General features: G+C 45.1%; 1 pseudogene; it reads left to right on the top strand.

Moving 5' to 3' along the window:
* Positions 1-8,574: 8,574 nt before the first annotated feature.
* Positions 8,575-10,672, top strand: LOC120292625 (annotated as a pseudogene).
* Positions 10,673-11,460: the final 788 nt, after the last annotated feature.

Genomic DNA, 11,460 nt, shown 5'->3' with positions numbered 1-11,460 from the left:
CTTCATCCGGATGAGACTAGGAAACTTGAGTTATACGATGAATCGTCAGTTTCATTGTCGAAATAACGCTGGAAGTCCTTGGGGTTGTATTCTAGGGCCGGGAAGTCTTCAAAGTTGTATTCTTGGGAACGCTCGAAGCTTTGGTGCGGTGGCTCGTCAGTAGATGCTGAATTGATCTGCTTAGGCCTTCTTTTCTTGGTCCCTGGTCCAGACCTTTTGAGTAAGGCCCCGCATTTCGCCGGCTCGATTCGTCAAGGGAGTGAAAGACATTAGAGCTTCACTATCTGATTCACTTTCCAGGTTGATAGGGGTTGGTATTCTTTGGACTCTAGCTCTTGGAGTAAGCTTGGGGAGTTGTCCAGTCGTGCCCCGGTCTTGAACAGGCTCTGTGTCTTTGATCTCGTACAAAGGCTCCTTGCCTTTCCTAGTGGGAAATTTTCCAGTAACAGGGTGTTGTTCAGCTGCCCATTTATCATGCAAGGCTTTATTGACATGTTCTTCTCCTATCTCAGCGACTAACGGTTCCTCGTGCTCCGTGATCATCGGCTCTTTGTAGGGCAAGGCTATGTCGGGCTGATGTCAATATCATATTCGTGGTGAAAAACATGAATTAGTTCCCTCCGTGTTTTAAGGAGACTAATCTTCCCGACAATGTACCATCGCAAGGCGAGGGCGGTCAAGCTCGATTGGTATGATTGAATCATCCTTCGAACAGGTAGGCCCGCAAGTAGGTCTCTTGGCGGGAGGTATCAGCGTATCTTTCGCATTCAGGTGCTTTGAGTTTTTCAGGGATCTCAATGCCAGCATAATTGGACAGGTCCATGGGATTATGCTCCTGCAACCGGCTTAACTTTTTCATGATCCTTTCAAACTGTCTATGGTGGCTATTTTTCGGCAAATTTGCGGGTGTCATGACGGTGTTTGAGGCAACTATAGAGTTAGGCTCAGCTTGAGTGGATTTCATTTGTCTCGAGAGTTGTCGAAGGACAATGGACATCTGTCCTACGCCGTCTTCAATGTTAATGAGGCGATTTTGTACATCATTCTGATCAGGCCCAATTGTATGAGGCCATTCGCGAGCAATTGGTGGTCGGCGATTCATAATTACCTGCTCGTGTTGAAAACAATGAATGAGCACAACAGTAAACAAAGAGTGACCCATGGCAATGGTCTAACTGCTTTTTTATTTATCAAAAGAGGATTTATAGATTGCCAACTCCTAACGTCTAGAACTTGAAATTGAAAAGACAGGATGAAATACTAGATATTAAACAAGAGTCCCTAAACAATGGGACAAAACTTTCACACTATTTACACTAAGGGGCACATGATTGCTAATTTATATGCGACGGGGAGCCTTGTTCTTGTGAGGACGCCTGCTTCCTTGGGCTGGCTCTGAGGTGTGCATCCAGTCCATTCCCAAATCCCTCTCCATGAGCTCTGCTTGCTCGTGTTGGCTGCTCTCGCTGATCGAGTGAGGGACTAATGGCTTCCATCTTTTCGGGATGCGATGGTTATGGATGTAGGTAGGGGTGAGCAGCGGTCTAGGGTCGACCTGGACCGACCCTGGACCGGCCCAACCTGCCTGGTCCGGTCCGGTCCCCAAAGGACTGGGTCGGTCCTTGGTCCTAAATTCCAGGACCAACACATGGGAGGTTGGTCCTCGGCCCTAAGAGTTTTGGGTCGGTCCAACCCGGACCAACCCTCGTATATTATATTATATTGTATTATATTATATTATTTATAATTCTTTTATATATTCAAACCTAAGTAAAATGTTTGTTATATTATATTATATTGAGATGTTCTATTAATAGTACTAATAGTAATTTCAATTTAAAACTTTTTGTTAAGTATTAATTATATGTAGTTTGTTTTGTTTTCAGGTGTTTAGAAGTTCAAGTGAATTAACAAGATGTGAAGTTATATATTCATGGTTTATATTAAGTATTTTGACTTTTTATGGTTTAATTGTACTAATGAATTTCAGTTGCACTTTTGCTTTTCAATTTGTGTCAAATGATAGAAGTTTTTGAAGAGTAGAGTAGTACTTTGCGGTGGATACAAAGTGATTTGCTAGTCAAGTGGTGTGAAGCTCATTTTTGGTTGAGTGAACTCTATGTGATTATGAATATTAAAGATAGATAATTACAAAAACTTTCCATCTTGTCCCATATCTCGATGAGCAGTTAGTAAGTACGAAATTTTTATTATTGTGTCATCTTAGATTTGCTAAATATGTATTGGTATTTATAGTTTAATTGCACAATGCCGTATTGTCGATGGATGTGTAATTTGAATTTGTAGGTTTACTTTTTTAGAAAGTATAAAAAATAAGACGAAAAAAATTATCGATCGGTCCCGGGTTGACCCTGGAACCGGACCGAACCCATTGGGTCGGTCCGGTCCTTGGTCCCAGACTTAATAGGGTCGGTCCTCGGTCCTAAAAATTGAGGACCGACACTGTACGGGTTGGTCCTAGGGTTAGGGGGTGGCCCGGACCAACCCGGACCATGCTCACCCCTAGATGTAGGACATGGAGGCGTGGTGGGCTTTTTCTTCTCCCTCAAGCCCTTCAGGTACCACGATCCTTTTACGATGGCACTTGTCCCAAGTTTCCTGAGCGGTAGAAACTTCGAATTCGTAGTCACGGCTTGTATTGAAAAGAACTGAAGAGACCTTCCTGAAGAGCTCCATATTGTCATGCCACCCGATAAGGGTGATATAGAATGGCGCCGGTGCGGCCAAGCAACGGAATTGGGAGATCACGCTTATAAGCGAAGCGAGCTCTTTTTTCATGGAACCAACCAGCACACCATTGGAATGCCTCGGGGAGCTGGGTCTCTTAGGAAGTTTACCCAATTTAAACAGCTTTGATTGGGAATATACGGTCCTAAAACCATAAATTTTTGTAATGGGTTTTCAAAAGCATTCGTTTCAGATGATCGCATGAAGTCTCGAAATTCGCTTAGGTGAGAAAAGAACCAGACTTGTAAAATTTCAGGAGAGGCTCGCATGATTTTCTCTGAGTTGTCTTTAAAACGATTAAAGGACAAGAATGTTTCAGTTAAAATCATGTTGACATAATTTCCCCCTCTTAAGATCTGATCAACTATCCATGCCATCTTGGGAGTTATGGCATTTCTTTGATGGGGGAAGATGATGAGCCCAAAAAAGGCTAGGAGGAAAATCTCACTTTTCTGGGTCATAGGCTGATTTTGGAAACATGCATTCATAAATTCCAGTGGGCAGGTATTATGGTTGTTTTCAAGAATTTGCCTCATGACGTGGATTTCAGTTCCTAAAAGTCGCGCCAACCCACGCCACGGGAGGGCGCCCGTCGATGGTTTGACGAGCTTTTTCTCGAGGGGCATTCCAGTGATGATCTTTGTATTCTTCCGGGGTTGGGGTTAGCTCAAACCTACCGAATATAAAAGTAATTGTCTTCGGGCACCAAAAATGTGCCATGGCTTGTATGACTTCAGGACGAACAGTGATTTGAATCAACGATAGGAGATGACCGACTTTGGCCTTCACGCGCTCTTGGGCAACCGATCTAACCGACCCCACCATCGAAGAGCTCGCCTTGGGAGTAGGAATGAACTGGATATCGTCTTTCCCCATCGCATATAAACGGGACTTGAAAAGCTTATCCTAAATTGCCATGGGCCAAATAAAGACTCGAGTAACAAGAAAGAAATTACTTTTGCTTTTTAAAGAAAATGGCAAGCACAAGGACATGCGCGTGAGACGTGTGGCTCGATTTCTAACCGAGAAGGGTTGTTGAGATTAAAAGGATATCCGCCGTCGCAGTCTCGCGTTAGCAGCATACCCTCCTAATCTCGGCTAAGAAATTCGGGGGAAAAGAAAGGCAACCTCTACATCGCAGTCTCGCGTTCGAGGTCGTATCTTTCTTAACACCATCCTAGAAATCCTATGGCGGCCAGTCCGGCGGCCGGGTTGTGTGTGCCATGTGTAGTGCTAAAACAAGTAAAGCATGCACAACAATTTATAGTCACAAGATAATCTATTTTAAGCAAAAATAAAATTCTAAGCTTTTGACCCGCATGAAAAAAAAAAAAAAAAAACCTAAGTCAAGTAAAGAATTTAAACAAGACAAAAATGGCCTAAGTCCTCAAAGTCCCTGGGCGGAGTCGCCAAGCCGTCGCGACCTTTTTTTAAGGCGCCCGCATCGGGTACGAGCGCCTAAAGAGGCTAATGGCTCGGCTGAATTTATTAAGCCCGGACTCTCCCAAGTCCACCAATTCACGACTTTAATAGTTTGAGTTTTTAACCTATAAATCAATTTTTAAAATGGAGTCGCCACTAATCGGTTTGGGGTAGGTCGATTAGAAACCCAAGCGAAGTATCGGGAGAAATACTTGCTCCTGCGCAACCAGAGAAATTAGGATCGGGGACTTGATTACACTAGTTAATCACTAATGCCCTTTCGGTACCTAATCTTGTTTAAACCCTAAGGCTTTTTGGATTTTTGAGGATTTTCCATGCATTTTTGGGAGGAAAAACATTTTTGAGTCATTTTCTAATTTTTGACATGAAAGGGATTTTTTGGGGTTTTTGGTATTTTTTTGGAAAAATACAAGTCTTTTGGCTTTTTTCTGAATTTTTGGCTTTTTTTTGGAAAATGTGAAATATTTTTGATTTTTTTGATTTTTCGAAAAATAAAATATTTTTTTTTAATATTTTTTTATATTTTTGGAAAATAAATTATTTATTGATTTTTCTCGATTTTTAGAAAATAAAACATTTTTCGATATTTTTAAATATTTTTCGATATTCTGGAAATTAAAACATTTTTTAATATTTTTTTGAAAATAAAATACTTTTGATTTTTTTGAAAATAAAATATTTATTATTTTATATTAAAATAATAAAATAAAACCGACCCGGTCGGATCCGCGGGTTGGGTCCGGCCGGGTCGGCGACCCAAATGCGGACGGGCCCGCGTTGCGGGCCCGACTCGGATTTTTCGGCTTTTTCTCTTTTTTTTTTTTTTTTTTTATATTTTATTTAATGAAACGACGTCGTGGCCGGGCGTTTGGGGACACCGGCCCGACGACAACCCGGCCCGACGGCCCGCCGCGACCCGACTCCCGTAAACCCTACCGGATCCGACCCGAACACCCGACCCGACTCCCGCCGCCCCGAGACCGCGAACCCTACCCGATTTTTCGGTCCGGATCCGCTCGCGACCGGAAAATCGCAAACCCTAGGGTTTGCGAGTGCGGCGCCGAGAGCTCCGGTGGTGACGACGGCGGAGACGGCGCGGCAGGCGGAGATGATGGGCTATGCAAGGGGGATGGCGACGGCGATGGGGACATGGCGCGATACCCGTTGGTAACGGCGCGACACGGCGAAGATGGCGGCGACGGCGAGACCTTACGCGAACCCTCTCCGGCGTCCTCTCTCTCTCTACTCCGGCGAAGCCCAGATCCGAAGCCGCGAGCCCTCGGCCCCCCTGAAGTCTCTCAGTGGGGTGTCCAAGGGTCGCGACCTCGATCCCTCTCCCTTTCTCCTTCCTCCGCGCGTCTCTGCGCTCGCTTCTCCAGCCGACCTTGGATCTCGGCGTGCTCGTCTCGGCCCCCGTTCGAAGTCTCTCGGGTGGGAGGTTTCGAGGATCTGCGGGCCTTCGATCCTTCTCGGCGTGCCCTTATTTGTCGGAAACGGGGGCTTATTTATAGGCGAGGGCAGCCGGTCGACGGAGCTTCGACCGCGGTCCCCGTGCGCCAGCGGCCTCGCCGGCTGAACCGGCGTCCCATCCGACGCCAGCTGCCCCTCCCACGTTCTTATCCGACGCCAGGCCTCCAGCTGCCCCCCCTTTCTCACGCGCGTCGCCGTCCGTCCGTCCGCTCATCCGGCATCGCGCCCTCTGCGCGTGTGTTGCAGAGCGGACGAATGAGGAAGAAGACCGAAAAGGGTGGGCCGGAGGAGAAGGAAAGTGGGCCGTAGAGGCCCATGCGGAGGGGGAAAAGAGGGAGAAAAATGGGCTCCGGTTTCTCGCTTTCTTGCTGTTTTATTTTTTTTTTTTCTTTGTTTTGTTGTTTATTTTGTTTATTATCCGAAAAAGGAAAAACAAAGATTAAAAGAAATTAAAGCCTAACTAACCAAAATTTTAGGTGTCAACGGGGGCACATTGGCGAGAGAAGCACGAAGGTTTTAAGTGAAAAACATCTGCTATGTGGTTATGTTCCTAACGAATTGAATGTATGCTGGTGCTGTGATTTGGATAAACGGCAGAAGGTGCAGTTCAGTACGACTGTCAAAGAAACCGTGGAAATTGCAGAGTTAATTTACTTGAATGTTCGCAGGTTGTCGCAGTTTCTTTTGAGGAAGAGTGCTAGATATATGCTAACAGTTGGTGATGACTACTCGATAAAGACGTGGGTATTTGTGCTTAGGCACAAGTTTGATGTTATTGTCATGATTAAGCGATTGATAGCTCTAATCGAAAATGAGACTGGTAAGACGATCAAGCATGTGCGGATTGATAGTAACATGGAGTTTTGCTCGAAGCTTTTAAACGAATTCTGCATAAAGGAAGGTATAGCGAAACACCGACTAATGTTGATGAACCACAACATGTTGCAGAATTGATGAGAAAAACGTTGCTAGAGACAACTGATAAAATGCTCTCTAGTGCTAGTATGGCTAGGAGATTCCTGGCGGATGCACTTAGTACGACGAGCTAGCTGATGAATAGATCTCCATCGACTGCAATTGAATATCGAACTCCCGAAGAAGTGTGGTCAAGTAACGTTGATGATTATTCTGTTCTTAGAATATGTGGTTGCTCATGTTATGTTCGAGCGAGTGATGATAAGCTTGATAGAAGAGTAAGAAAGTGCATATGTCTAGGCTATGCCCGAGGTGAGAGGGGTTATCGATTATGCTGTCGGGAGTTAAATTCACCTATTATCAGCAAATAAGTTATTTTTGACAAGTCTTCAGTACTTCTGGCTATAAGTGATTATAGTAGTATTCAAATAGATTTGAATGGTGTTCAACTTGAGGTGGAGTTGTGATCAGAAATTCCTGAGGTAGTGAGTATAAGTACTAGCAAAGTAATCGACACGGATGGTGCTTGTAGAGATGTGGAGCCTATAGAGCCAATGGTTGCTGTAACTGTCGAAATTAACAAGGTAAGTATTCGATCTCCTGACAGATATGGATGCAATAATGGTTTTGCTTTATCTATGGTTAAAGAGGTTGCGTCGGAAAATCCTTGCGAAGCAGTTAAAAGTGTATGTGGAGTTGGTATTCTGATGAAGTCCTCGGTTATGGCGAAGTTCAAGCAAAGCTTGGACTTGGATAATATCTGTGGCGAATGAGCCCATCGGGAGCTATGGGAAAGTAACGGCAGAGTTTGAATTTTTGCAAAGCGATTGCCACTTGGCTCAAACGTCGAGCCAAGGTGGAGATTGTTAGGATATGTCTCGAGTTTAAACCCAATGTGAAAGTTTTGAATATTCCGAGTTGGATATCTTGCGGATGTTTGAAATCGAGCAAAGAAGATCCGAAGATCAACTTCTAAAAATTCGAATCTGCGTTAGAGAATTTGGCCGCTAAAATAGGAAAGTCCAACTTTGACTTGGACTTGGATTTTGTTTAAAATATAGAGATATATTTTGGTTTAAATCGGCAAGATAACTACAAAGGAAAGTCAAACTTTTGCTTGGGTTGATAAAATCCTAGCTGATTCGGTTTCCCTCACGCGTGGATTTTTCTGGTGGTGGATTATATATTAATTGTCAAGGCTTGTTTATGAGTGGAGGTTGATCATGAAGAATTGGTCTTGAAGCGCCGTCTCGTCGTCGAGTGCTTGGGAGAGACTTTCTTTGTTGTTATTGTCCATAAATTACATTCAAGAAGATTTAGTGTTTAAGCCAATTAAATCTCGTCGTAAGATTTGCGTGTAATTCATTCGCGACATTGAGAGATTATTTCGTGAGGAATTTATGAGTTAAACACCACATGCATTATTGGATGTAATTGGGGCTTGGGAAATACCAAGAGAGTGTTTGAATGACTCGAGTGTGTAATCTCTATATAGTGAAATTTGTTGCTGCTCTCTGTGTGGACATAGGTACCAAATCATATTAATCCGATATCCAATTTATTTTCTTCTCCTGTCTATATTATTGTTCGATCGCTCGTTTTCCGCAACAGTTCCCACGCGCTTCCCCAGCAAAACACGAAACCCCCGCAGTCGCAGAGCTTTGAAGGAAACAGGGGAATCAATACCGAGAAATAGAGAGGGTCATCATGGACGATTACAGTTGCGACTACTACTATAAAAGCGTCGAGGCCGGCTACGGCAAGCCCATGCCCTGGATCGGCGTCTACATAGCAGCAGCTTCCATGGCCTGTGCGATCACGATGGCCGCAAACGCTGCTGCTGGCTTCCACTACCAGTAGCTTTGGTTCCCGAGCCGCTACTTCGCCCTCAATGCCATGTCGCTGAGCGTCATTGCTGTCGTGGTCAAGCTCTCCGTTGACCTCAACACTCCAATGCTGCGAGGGCATGAGCAGCTCGCCAAGCTCAGCAGCTCAGTCCTAATCTGCACCGTGATGGGCAATTCAATGCCTTCTCTCGGGTCGATGGAGAACAAGGAGCTCCTGTCCAACGTGATTGCTCTGGCGATTCTCGTCATCACATCTTTTGTGAACATCTCTATACCGTTGGGCACCGTATTGATCTTCGATTTCAGGTGGGAACATGCCTTCGTGATGTCCCTGATGCTGCTGTTGCTGGTGACCCTGAGCTTCTCGGCGGCGATGGTCCCAATGAGCAAGTGCTACTTGGAGATGAAGTATTGCAAGAGGCACGAGCAGACGCCGAAGGAGAGCTTGAGCCGGAGATGCAACAACGTCTTCGACAAGCTCAAGGAGGACCTGTTGAAGTATGGGATGATGGCCCATACCTGCAACCCGCAATTTGTTGTGGCGCGGTCCGTGACGTGCACTGCTTCTGGGGTGCTCTGCCTTCTGAGCGCAGTGACCCTGGCCCAAGCGATACTCCGGTTTTACCTGGATTTCTGGATGTTTGATTTCGTCTACAACATTTGCGTGGGGTCGGACATCGCACCGACACCACAGTTGGACTATAAGTGGTCGGCACGGCAATTCTCATCACGCAGACTATTGCAGTCGGGGTCGGCACAATCACCCGGGTATTCCGATCGTTCCTCACGATCAGATTGCAATGGCAGAGGCGGGGGAACAAGAGCTACAAGGATGAATTCAAGCCCGAAAAGTTTTGGATACAGCAATTCATAGAGATTAAGGAGCGTCCGTTCAATTTACACATCCAGAGCCGGCGGTGTCGCAAGCTCATCCATGACTCGAAGAACGTGGTTTTGGATATGCTCATCAGAATACAAGTCGGGATCGTGTTGGGAAGCAAGGCTGTGAGGCTGATCTCCATTCTGTTCATGAGCCCGATCTTGTTGTTCTGCGATTTGTGCTCCGATCTGAGGAAGAAGTTCTCGCCCCCAGAAGGCTCGGCCTCAAAGCCGGACTTCAGCCAATATATTTTGCATCTGGAGGGCGAGGAAGAATTGGTGCACGTCATGATGCGGAACAACTGCGACACCATCGAGCGTTGGATCCAGATGGGGAAGAACAATCAGCCCAAACATCTCGTGCAACTTTTGGAAGAGACGGATCCTCGTGGGTTCCCAGGGGTCATGGACTTTGACAGCGATGCAGTTCCTCCCCTGGATTCTGCAGAACCACCGAACAATTGGGCACTGCCGATCGCGACCTTAACGAGCATAGCGGTCGCCATTCCAGACATTGACCCATCTGCCAGAAAACGATTGCTACGTGGTGTTCGCGAGGGCCTGATGTATGTCAACATAGTAGAAGAAAGGCTGTGCGCAAAACAAGAATTGATAAATGCCCGAAAGGCGGCGAGCATTGTGTTCATGGGAGTCGATCTCTACCACAAATGGCTCGATGTAGATCTCCACAAAATTTCCCTCCAGGGTAACACCACAAAGGAAGTGCTCGAAGAGCTTGCGTGCACCGCAAAGGACGTTTTCGTCAAATTCAAAGCCGTACCAACCCATGTACATTTAATGGAATCCACTTCGGCATGGCCCGTCAATGTACGGGCCGCACATTCCATGTACCGTATAAGCGAGACCCTGCTGCTCCATTGCGAGAGCAGCGACCGTGATATGAGCAATGACGAGCGTGCCTTGAGTGACCTGAGGAAGGCTTTACCGACGAAGTCATTCACAGATGAGAGTGAACCGTATTCTCTCAACCTCGGAGATCAGTACCTGTCTATTCAGTATTCACAAGTCTAGGGAGGAAGCTTGAACCAGCCTAGGAGTTTTTACATGTTTCTTTTTTCATCCCGGTGATGATTTGAATGATGTTTGAGGAATGGTTACTAGTCGTTGTTGAAGTTTTTACTTGTCTTCAATAATGTAATAGTGGAGTCTTAGTCAATAGGAAGTGGCTTGTTTTAAGGAGTTTATTTCTGCACATGTTCTGGTTAGTGGGGTATGTTAGTGGGTCTTTGTTGTTGTTCTGTAGCTATTTTCTTGCTAAGTGGTTTGGATGTCTGCCTATTTAATAGGCTTATGTTCTGATGAATAAAGTAACGAGAGTTACAGCAACAATTCTCGTGTGTTTTCTTCTCTGAGTCTATTTGATTAAATTTCAACCGTTGTAATGACGAGCATTGCAAAAAGAGTTAATAGGCATATATCACGGGCCGATCAATGAAACCTCTTGGACATGCTTTCTTTCGGACTGTGACACATATCTCTTGCTGATGTATAGAAGTAATATTACCGAGGTAGGAACATGATGACTCTTGAGCATGGAAGTTGCGATTAATGTCAGACTAGTAGATCTGATTTGCGCCCTAATATAGGAGGAGGAGTTAGCATTACCAATAGCATTAGAATCAGGATCAAAAAGCAACATTCATCTTCCAACCTACATGCTAACCTAGCTAATGAAATAATGAAAATCACGAGGGCAGTCTCTTCAGAAGATCCTTTATGTTTTTGCAAAGGTCTTCGAATTTCTTGTCGCCATGAGATCTCGGGCCAACAAGAGTCACTCTTAGCACCTGCTTCAAAGTTTTTCTCATGATCTGTTGATGATCCAGGCTCTTGATCTGGTGATATGTTTGTCCCTATTCGCTCGCCACTAGAACTGAAGGCTGCTGAACTATGGTGCTAAACAAATCTCTCTTCCACCCACAAAAGAGAATCAACCCTAGCTCAATTTATTAGCTAATCTCCAAGCAATCGGACCTCAATCTGCAACTTCTAAACAGCCAACGAAAATCAAGAGACCAAAGATCAAAACAGAGCATAACTTTCGGACTATGTCATTGAAGAAGCCCCATGAGAGTATATCAAGTCATGTTGACGACGGGCGTCTAATCAGTTCCCGGCTATCGAGTATGCCTACTTA

This window comes from Eucalyptus grandis, chromosome 4, assembly GCF_016545825.1.
Source record: "Eucalyptus grandis isolate ANBG69807.140 chromosome 4, ASM1654582v1, whole genome shotgun sequence".
NCBI lineage: Eukaryota > Viridiplantae > Streptophyta > Magnoliopsida > Myrtales > Myrtaceae > Eucalyptus > Eucalyptus grandis.
This window is presented reverse-complemented; position numbering and strand designations above follow the sequence as displayed.